Here is a 9,351-nt window from a genome sequence, read left to right as displayed (position 1 = left end):
CCATGCTTGTAGCTACACTGAAACTGTCATATTTCTAGTCACACAGATGTGATGCACTTTAATCACCGTGAAAAGTAAAAGGCTGTACTCTGTCCCTTAGATTAAATATGAAGAACAGACACATCGAGAAATGACATGTTGAGAAAAAACGGGCATCTGAACTCCTCCAAACTAAATTGGTCCAAGTTTTGATGAAATGTGCAACATTGCTGCAGTTTTGGAAACAGAATGTTGGCAGCAAATCTGAATCCGCAAACAGGCGGAGGAAAAAAAATGACTTTCCTATTTTCCTGTTTTCAATTTCAAATTTTTTTTATTGATTTATTTATTGGCATTTGTACAGCCAAACCCCCCCTATAAACCTAGAAATTAAAATTAGTTGCAGTCTCGATTTATTTTTTGCATTTCTGGCAGGAAGACCAACAAACGTTGGAATGGCTGTTTGAGTCTCGATTTTTAGATATTAAAGTTTAAAAACTTTCTAAAGTTTGCAAAAGTTTTGATTTTCTGTTTATGAATTTTGTCTCGGATACATTAAGCCACAATAAGTCACTGGCCACTTTATTAGGCACACTTGCTGGTACCAGGTTGCACCCACTTTTTAGTTCAAAACTGCCAGAGATCTTTGTGGTTTTAATTCAACAAGATGCTGGACACAATCCTCTGAGATTTTGGTCCATATTGAGACGATCACATCACAAGAACAATGCAGATTTTTTTAGCTGCTCATCCATGTTGCAAATCTCCCATTCTGCCACGTCCCAAAGATGCTCTACTGGATTGAGATCTGGTGATTGTGAAGGCCATATGAGTACAGTGACCTCACTGTCATGTCGGGACAGGTTTGAGATGATGCGAGCTGTGTGATATGGTGTGTTGTCCTGCTATAAGCAGCAATTAAAAGATGTGTACACTGTGTTATAAAGGAATGGATTCGGTCAGTAGCATTTGCAAGGAAGGCTGAGTTGGTACAGATGGGCCACACCATTACATCATCCCCAGCCTGACCTGTAGATAGAAAGTCAAATAGACCCTACTTTGTTGTTAATTGTAGTCTCAGTTTCTTGTTCTTTGCTGACAGATTAGCATTTGGTGTGGTCTTCTGCACATCTGCTTCAAGGCTCAACATGTTTGGATACTCTTCTGCATACCTCTGTTGTAACGAGTGATTATTTGAGTTGATGCTGCCAGCAGCACGACATCATTCTGTGTCACAGTGCTGGGTCTTTAGCAGTAATGTCCAAATTTATCGATTTTCTAGTTGGGTTTATGTTTTCTATTTGATTCTTAGCTTGTTAACTGATCACTTTTTCATATTTATCTGTTTAGTTGTTGATTCTCATTTCCTGTTTTATCTTTGGTAATTCTGCATGTTATCTCATATTGTGTCCTGTGTGTTAGTTTTACTTCCTCCCCTGACCAATTGGATTGGTTGTCTATGCTTGTGCTTGTCTGCCCCAGCTCCCTCCACTTGGTACCTTGTTGTATATGCAGTTTTTTGTTTCATCATACTCTTTCTCTGTTTGTTTCCTGAACTACTGACTTTGTTACTCTTTATTTTGGGAGGGTTTGTGTTTGGTTTGGGTTTGTGTTTTGGGATTTTAATCAGTCACATAAATAGCTTACCTTCTGTTATTGAACTGTTTTTTGTTTCCTGTTCTCATGCTGTCCTACCATGGAAGCACAGCATGAGTAGAGGTCTCTTTTTTTCCTCTTGTACTTTCCCATTGTTGTGTATATTTCAGTGTTTTTATGTAACGCTACCGATCTCCAACTTGTATCCCCATGTAATGTCTGTGTTGTGTGTGGTCGGGGGGGGGGTCCCATTTCACTGCAGGGCAACCTGCATGTGGCGAATAAAGCTTTGATTGATTGATTGATTGATTGAACTCTGCCTCTTAATTTTTCTGCTTTTGAGCCCTCACTTCAACACTCACTCTTTGTTGCCCATTAAGACAGTCTGATGCTTGATTTGAACTTCAGCAGGTGTCTTGACCATGTCCGCATCCCTAAAGCAACTGGATAGTGTAGTGGTAATACTACACACCTTTGGAGTAGGAGTTGCAAGTTTAATTACCATCTGGTATCTAGTAAGGGTCTTGGCTAGACCCCCCCCCCGCTGAAAAACCAAGCCATGGAATGGTGCGGCTACATTTGCAGCCTGTCCGCAGCTCGGACACAAGCATTTCACTACAAGTTGTACTCTGTGTGATTGTGTACGTGACAAATAAATCTTGTTGGATGTTAAAGACATGTAGCTAGGTGAGTAGCTCAGTTGCTGACCAGGTATACCTAATGAACTGTCCAGTAAGTATATTTAGTATGCTACTTTCTTTCTCTAATTTCAATCTGCCCTAAAAGTTTTCAACTTTGTCATCCATTTTTTGTGTCTGGAAAATCACACTTTTATGTTCACTATTCTATGTTATTAAAACTCCTTATCTGTTGTTACCCACAATAAATGCTACGTGGGTTCGGTTTAACAAGCCACGCTTTTCTATGTAAATCTGGATCTCAATTAGTGTGAGCTTTCTTTCAGTGAGGCACAGTTTACAATATTCTGTGTCCTGTCCCAGGCACATTAAGTCATAGGTTTGTCATTCATTAATGATAATGATCATGTAAGCGCTGATTAGTGTGTTACACTGCAAACTATCAGAGCTATGTCATGGAAACGGCAAGAGCAGCTGTTGTTAACTAAACTGGAATCAAAACTAAACAATAAATAACAAACCACTGTAACAAACTCATGAATATGGTTACTAACTTCATAATCACGATAATGGCAATCATGATACATTGATGACTGTTTTGTTTTTGCATTGAGGCGTGCATTCGTTTGTCTTTTCTCCTGGTGATTCATAAGCAATCAATGCAGAAAATAAATGGTTCTTCATTAATGAATTCATGCTGGTTCATGTACACTGACTGTAAAATGTACACTTATTGATGAAAAGTGCTTCACTCAACTCATTAAAACACTAGAGATAGTTAAGTTAAAATACTTCTCCATATTTATTACCCAGCTCAGTAAAGGCAAATGTTAGAGAGTCACAAAGGAATAATGTTTCACAATCAATGGGCTCAAGGCTGCTGTTGACATCATTAAAATTTAACAGTGTGTTTTGCATTCATCCCAAGAAGCATTTCTTTTCTTATGAGTAAAAGTATAAATCTTGCTAATCTTAGTTCATCATGTTTATAGCATTGACATTATGCCGCAAAAAGTCATGAGCCATCAACCTGCAATACTACACAGTAAAGCTGTTCCTTTTGCCAAAATCATCTGCATTAATATGGATTTCTCATAAAACATCACACTAAAGGCCACTACACCAGCTTTTTCCTTCATTTCCTTACTTTCACTTAAAAAGAAGGATTAAATTATAGATGGCAGCAGAACTGAGTATAATAAAATATTTATAGTTAAATATGTGAATACACCGCGCAGTTGAGCGAGATTCCTCCGACTGTCTTCTAGGTGGTCCTGGCCTATGCTTACAGACAACTGGCTGGCATGGGAGCACCATCAGCTATAATAGCTCTAAGCTCTATAATCTGACTCACTCTAACTGTCTTTACTGTTTGTCTTTACTGTCTTGTGTGTACTCCCTCTTTGTCACATACCTTGAGTCAGTATGCAATAAATGGGTGGGATTTGCTTAAATTAAAGATAAGAAAGCTAGCAAGTGAACACCTGGACCAGTTTATAGCTTGTAAAGCCCAGGTGAGGGGCATCAGCCAGCATCTCTCCCATATCATCCAATTATCAGCAAGCGCAGGCAAGGGCCGCTTCCAACACAGCACGAGGGGCATCGCAGATGGCTGAAAGTAATAAAAAAATAAGAAGCAAAAATGAAAACAAGTTATGCTTTGGGGAAATTAGACCTGTAGCATATGTGGTTTCTAAATGCACTATTTTCAAGAGCCCTGACGTCAATCTAGTTTTATTTGGCTCTATATAAATAATTAAATTTTATCATAATACAGCAAAATTGGACTGAAAAGTTGTGCTCCATCTGCTTGTAAGAAGCATCAAAGCCCCGCCATCTAAAATTCTGTTAAATACTTGATACTGATAGAATAAAGGAACACTTTGGTCCATTTTAAGAGTTAGTTCATCTCCCTTTTTCCCCAGTAGCAGCTCCAGCAGCACCAGCACCACCCAATCCCTGGCCATCAAGCTGTCCCTTCAGTCTCTGATTGAAGTTTGTGCCCATGTATCTTTAAGAAAAAAAATCATCAACCATGAAAATGTAAATACTTTTAGTTTTCACAGCATGAACTCATGCCCAGTTCCCCTACCTCACTGTGTTGTATGAACAACCAGACAAATATTAACTGGGGAATACTGCACAGTTTGCAGACTAGATAGCTAATTAGTTGCTCGGCTGAAGCACATTAAACAGCATGTAAACACAGATACAAATGTCACTTGAGTCCAGTTTGTCTCTCATTCTCTGCTGTGTAGGCACTGTGGCAGCCTGCCAGCTGCTGTCCATCAAAGACAGGCAGGCACACCTGTATAACCCACTGAAATGAAGAGACATTTCAGATTTTTTCAAACCCCCGTTCTTTCTTTCTGCGATTATAAAAAAAAAAAAGCAATACATTTTAAAGACACTTAGAAAGAACCTTTGATTGTTAAAAGGGATAAATGTGATTCAAGTTTAAGTTTAAGAAAGAAACTTTTACAAATAGATAAGGATCGACAGCCCATCATATCATCGAGGCAAATCATTGTGTTATCGTACACAGATAGCAGAAGAAGAGATGTCAAAAAGTCCTCTCCTCTCTTTTCTGAAGTGTCTGCTTCTCATTAGCTCATGAGTTATAGAGCCTAATTAATATGGGCAGTGTAGGGTGTGACAGGCTGAAGGACGGCGTCTCTCAGCCGCAGTCATTTCCCCTTATCTCCATCAGACACTCAGCAGCTTCACTCTCCTCTTTCACAGCCTCTTTTTAGTTTCGATGGGAGATGCATATGACAGCATGATAACGGTCACTGGGGTCACAACTTGCTGCATTAAAAAAATTTAAAAACATAATCAGCTCTCGGTGTGATGCCATTTGCCGTTACTTTCCATCATGTGAGTGTGTTTTTATTTTTGTGATATTACTAACAAGATAGCGTTCATTAATCATTCAGGAGTTGAGGAGATTAGGAAATTCAGTCCAGCTGCTAAAAATAGACCCGTGTTTTCTGTCAGTTGAATTCTGATCTCTTTCCTGAGTGTCTGAGTTCAGTTACAGTCTGAGATTCTCCAAGTTGTCAAGAGAGATATTGGAGCATGACAGATCAAGGAAGCAGATAAAAAAATAAAAATAAAAAAGGCAGTAGGGGAGGTTAAATGCCTTGTTAACTAGTCATGTGTCCACCCTCAGATAAAACCGATTCCCAGATCAGCGCTTTGTTGCGTTGAGGCTCTCATCTCTTTAACATGTTGCAGTGCTGTGTCCCCTGTTTTTGATCAGATCAGCAATGAAACAAGTGATTAAATTGCTGTTTTAATGCTCTGAAGCATTTTATTCCTACTAGTATTACTACTTTAAGCTAAGAAACATCAATAGTACACATTATTGGGTCTTGTTTTATACACGGTATATTTACTTATCTGTAAATCTGTCCATAATTATAACATCTGTATAACTATGTTTTTAATTACATGATCAACACTTTAGTTGAAACAGTCTTCCATTTTCACTCCACTGTTTTAGCCCATCAACAACTCTACAAAACAAAACAACAGAAATGGGGGTAGTGTGGTCTCAAACTGGGTTAATGGTTTTACAATAGAGAAGTGGTTAAAATTTGGAGAAAGTCTATGAAAATACTTCTCCTTTTTAGCATTTGTCAGCAATAGGTTACACAGTCAATTAAACGAATGGTTATAAAAAAAAAAAAAGTTACTGCAAGCAGATCTGAGTTATAAAAATTATAAAAGAAGAATATGGTGATCTTAGTTTTGGCCATTGGCCTGTTGGCTGCTGCCAGTTTGGGGCTTTTTTTAATTACCTTATATGAATGAAAGGGTGGAGTGCTAATTTACTAGCTAATGCTAGTTATCTTGGGCAACGAGCTACATCATAAGCTTTGCAGGGACAACACAAGACACATAGCAGCTACTTTATGGTTAGTAATGGATAAGTAATGGATACTGGAACATTAGAATTTCACTCACTGAAGCCGACGCAGTTCTTGGATTGTCTGTACTACACAGCAACCCACAGTATTAGTCAGATGAGCTGTTAGAAATACTCCAAAAGGAACATGCATAAACAAACTGACATCCAGTGTTATGATTCAAAGCAGTGCAGGTAAGGCCCTGCAGACACTGACAGGCTACTACTGTTTGTGTCCAGACACCAGGTGGATGAGTTATGAAAAAAAATCACCACATTCAGTGTTGTTATGAAGAGGAGATATTCTTCTTAGCATCAAACTGGTTTTAGTAGCAGGCTGTAAATATTTCTGTTTTTGCTGTTGAAGTTAGACACTGGAGTTCACTGTTTTTTCGATAGAATAAAACCCACCTTTAACAGTACTGTTGTCCTTTTCTATCTTTTGACTGCGTCGCTCTATTAAGGATTTAATCACACTTTATGTGTCCAGTATTAAAGCTGCCTAAGTGATTAAAATCACAGTTTCCACCATTACAACTCTCCCGTAGTTTGTCATGTTACTGTTTATTCACTGTTTATGAATGTTAAAAACATATTGAAATCAACTGAAAAAAACAATCATCTTCTCAGTGTCTTCATTTGTGCACATAACTGTGAGCTGAATCACAATTATTATTATCTTCAATAGTAATTTTACTATAATCCCTTTCGCACTCATTTTAACAACAAGCAACAGCGGGATGAATAGCATCAGTAACAGATAACAGTCTTACAGATTATACCACTGTTTAGTAACATGAGCTAATCTTTACATAATCAAGATGACCGAACTCTAAATTCATCTTAGGGCCATCATGTAGATGATGGATTTGTATTTTTTCTTGCACATATAACACTCTATACTTGATGCTATGATATGTGGCATTTTCGCTCCTCTTATTTTTACTGCTGCACTGCTTTTTTCATGTGTTTAAGATGTCACACTTTTTTTTTCTCTTTTAATGGAAATGGATCCCTGAAGCCGCTGGGAAAATGAGGAATTTGAACTTTAAAAAATGGAAATGGAATCACATCTGTTGATATTCATTCTTATCTGAAGTGTCTCATCATTATAGCTTGAAGGAGCCATTAAAGCAGACTCATGTTGTCAGCTTAAGTTAATGCTATATGTAACACAAACATGAGATAACTGCACTGTAAAGGGCCGTAAAACAACAGGTAGCAGATTTTTGTTTCCAAAAAAAATGGAAGTCTAATACTAAATCCTAAAGCTGATAAGGAGGTCCGGTTTAGTTTCTGTTAGCATTTAATGTCTTTTGCCAAAAAGGATAAAAAAGGAATACATTTCTTTAGTTAAAAATAAATAAATAATATAAAATATCAGAGAGCACACTGGCTCATGCTTTCTGGCATTGTCCCTTATTGACCAGTTTCTGGTTCAAAATATTTGATTGGTACTCTAAAGCTTATTGGATCTCCATTTCACCCAATCCAGAAATTGCAGATTTTGGCTGCGTACGTTCCAGAACTATCCCTGCGACTGTGCAGGTGCCAATTGATCTCGGAATGATGATTGCGAAAAAACTTATCCTAAAGGAATGGAAGTCCGCTGTTCCTCCCACCTTCAGTGTCTGGCTCAATGACATGTTATCAGTCATTCAAATGGAAGAAGTTTGATACCTACAAACATCTGCAGCAAATGTTTTCTCAAAATCCTGGACTCCGTTTTGTAATTACCTTGAGAAAGCTCACGTTATATGAGCATGTACCATGGTACTGCAATTTCTCTGTTTATTACATTAATTCATTATGGATAGTGGTAGTTTCTAATTTTCTAATGTTTCTTTGTTTTTTGTCTTTCCCTATTGATTATTATTATTATTATTGTGCTATTTCTTATAATTATTAGATAAATAAAAAATGTTTCCAAGGTGCTGCAGGCATAAGCCAAAAAGTTAGCATTGTTACACCAACTGATGTCCTAAAACAGAAAAAAGACCTTAAGGGATTTTTATTAGCAAATCAATTTGTCTTAAAGTCTTTCTTTTTTTTTGCTTTGACAGCACACTCTACATTAGTGTTTTTAATGGCCAAGAACCTTTGGCTCAATAAAGTCTGTAATAATTTGATATTTCTCCATTCAGACTGGCACACAGGCAGTTATTCATCCACATAAGCAAATCCAAACAGCAGACTTAAAGGTGGAATTTGGTCACAAAATTACTTGTCTACCACATGAAGCCACCGCACCACTCTTTGTTTATTTTGGCAGGAATTTCAGTTGTACATGCAGTCTGTAGGCTCAACTAACAAAAATGCTAATGGGGAGTTGAAGATCACATTTCAAGATCTTGGGGTGGAAGTATAAAACAATGACCTTGACATTTTTTAATAGTGGAAAAATCCATGGATATATCAAGAGCGCTGGATGTGGCATTATCTGCAACAGAAAAATCGCTTCAGGCCCAAAAGGCAGTTTGTTTTTACTAAGCTTTTCTCTTTGCAAAACCTCATATGAACCTAGATTTGAGTAATGTTTTAGTTCTTTAGTGTCACCATGTGATGCAAAGCCTATAACCAGAGTGAGAACTCATGGGTAGGTGCGTGAAGGGACACAAATGTACATGTGCAATGGTCTGCACACAACAGAGGCAAACCCAGATGATGTGAGTGCTGTATTCAGTTCCCTCTAATGCATTTACTGAAAAATGCTTTTTCCCTGCATCATCACAAGAAGGGCATTGAGATAGAGCAGCAGCAATTCTAAGTGGTGGCTCTGTATCAGGTCTCTTGATACATTTGGGCAGTGTTGGGAAGGTTACTTTTAAAATGTATTCCACTACAGATTACAGAATACATGCCCCAAAATGTATTTTGTAACGTATTCCGTTACGTTACTCAATGAGAGTAACGTAATCTGAATACTTTGGATTACATGATATATTATCATGCTTTTTACAACTACATGAATGTACTATTGCTGTGTGATTTATTATGATTAGTGAAGGTCCGCAGCTCCGAACCGTAGTAAAGCGACCTCTGGCTAATATGTCATGTTCCGTGTCGGGCTCGTAGCCGAAAAATAGCTTTACTTTGTTGTCAGGGTCAAGTTTTATAGAGAGGATTTGAAAGGCTGCTCCAACAGGAACTTCTTGTTCCTGAGGAAAACACGAACACTGTGTACAGTCGAGTCTTAATAGCTTACTTACAACTGGGCTTGTCAGGCAC

The sequence above is a fragment of the Haplochromis burtoni genome, unplaced genomic scaffold (genome assembly GCF_018398535.1).
Source record: "Haplochromis burtoni strain Fernald_Lab_line unplaced genomic scaffold, NCSU_Asbu1 Contig_73, whole genome shotgun sequence".
Classification (NCBI taxonomy): Eukaryota; Metazoa; Chordata; class Actinopteri; order Cichliformes; family Cichlidae; genus Haplochromis; species Haplochromis burtoni.
The sequence above is the reverse complement of the archived record's forward strand: the minus strand, read 5'-3'. Positions refer to the sequence as shown.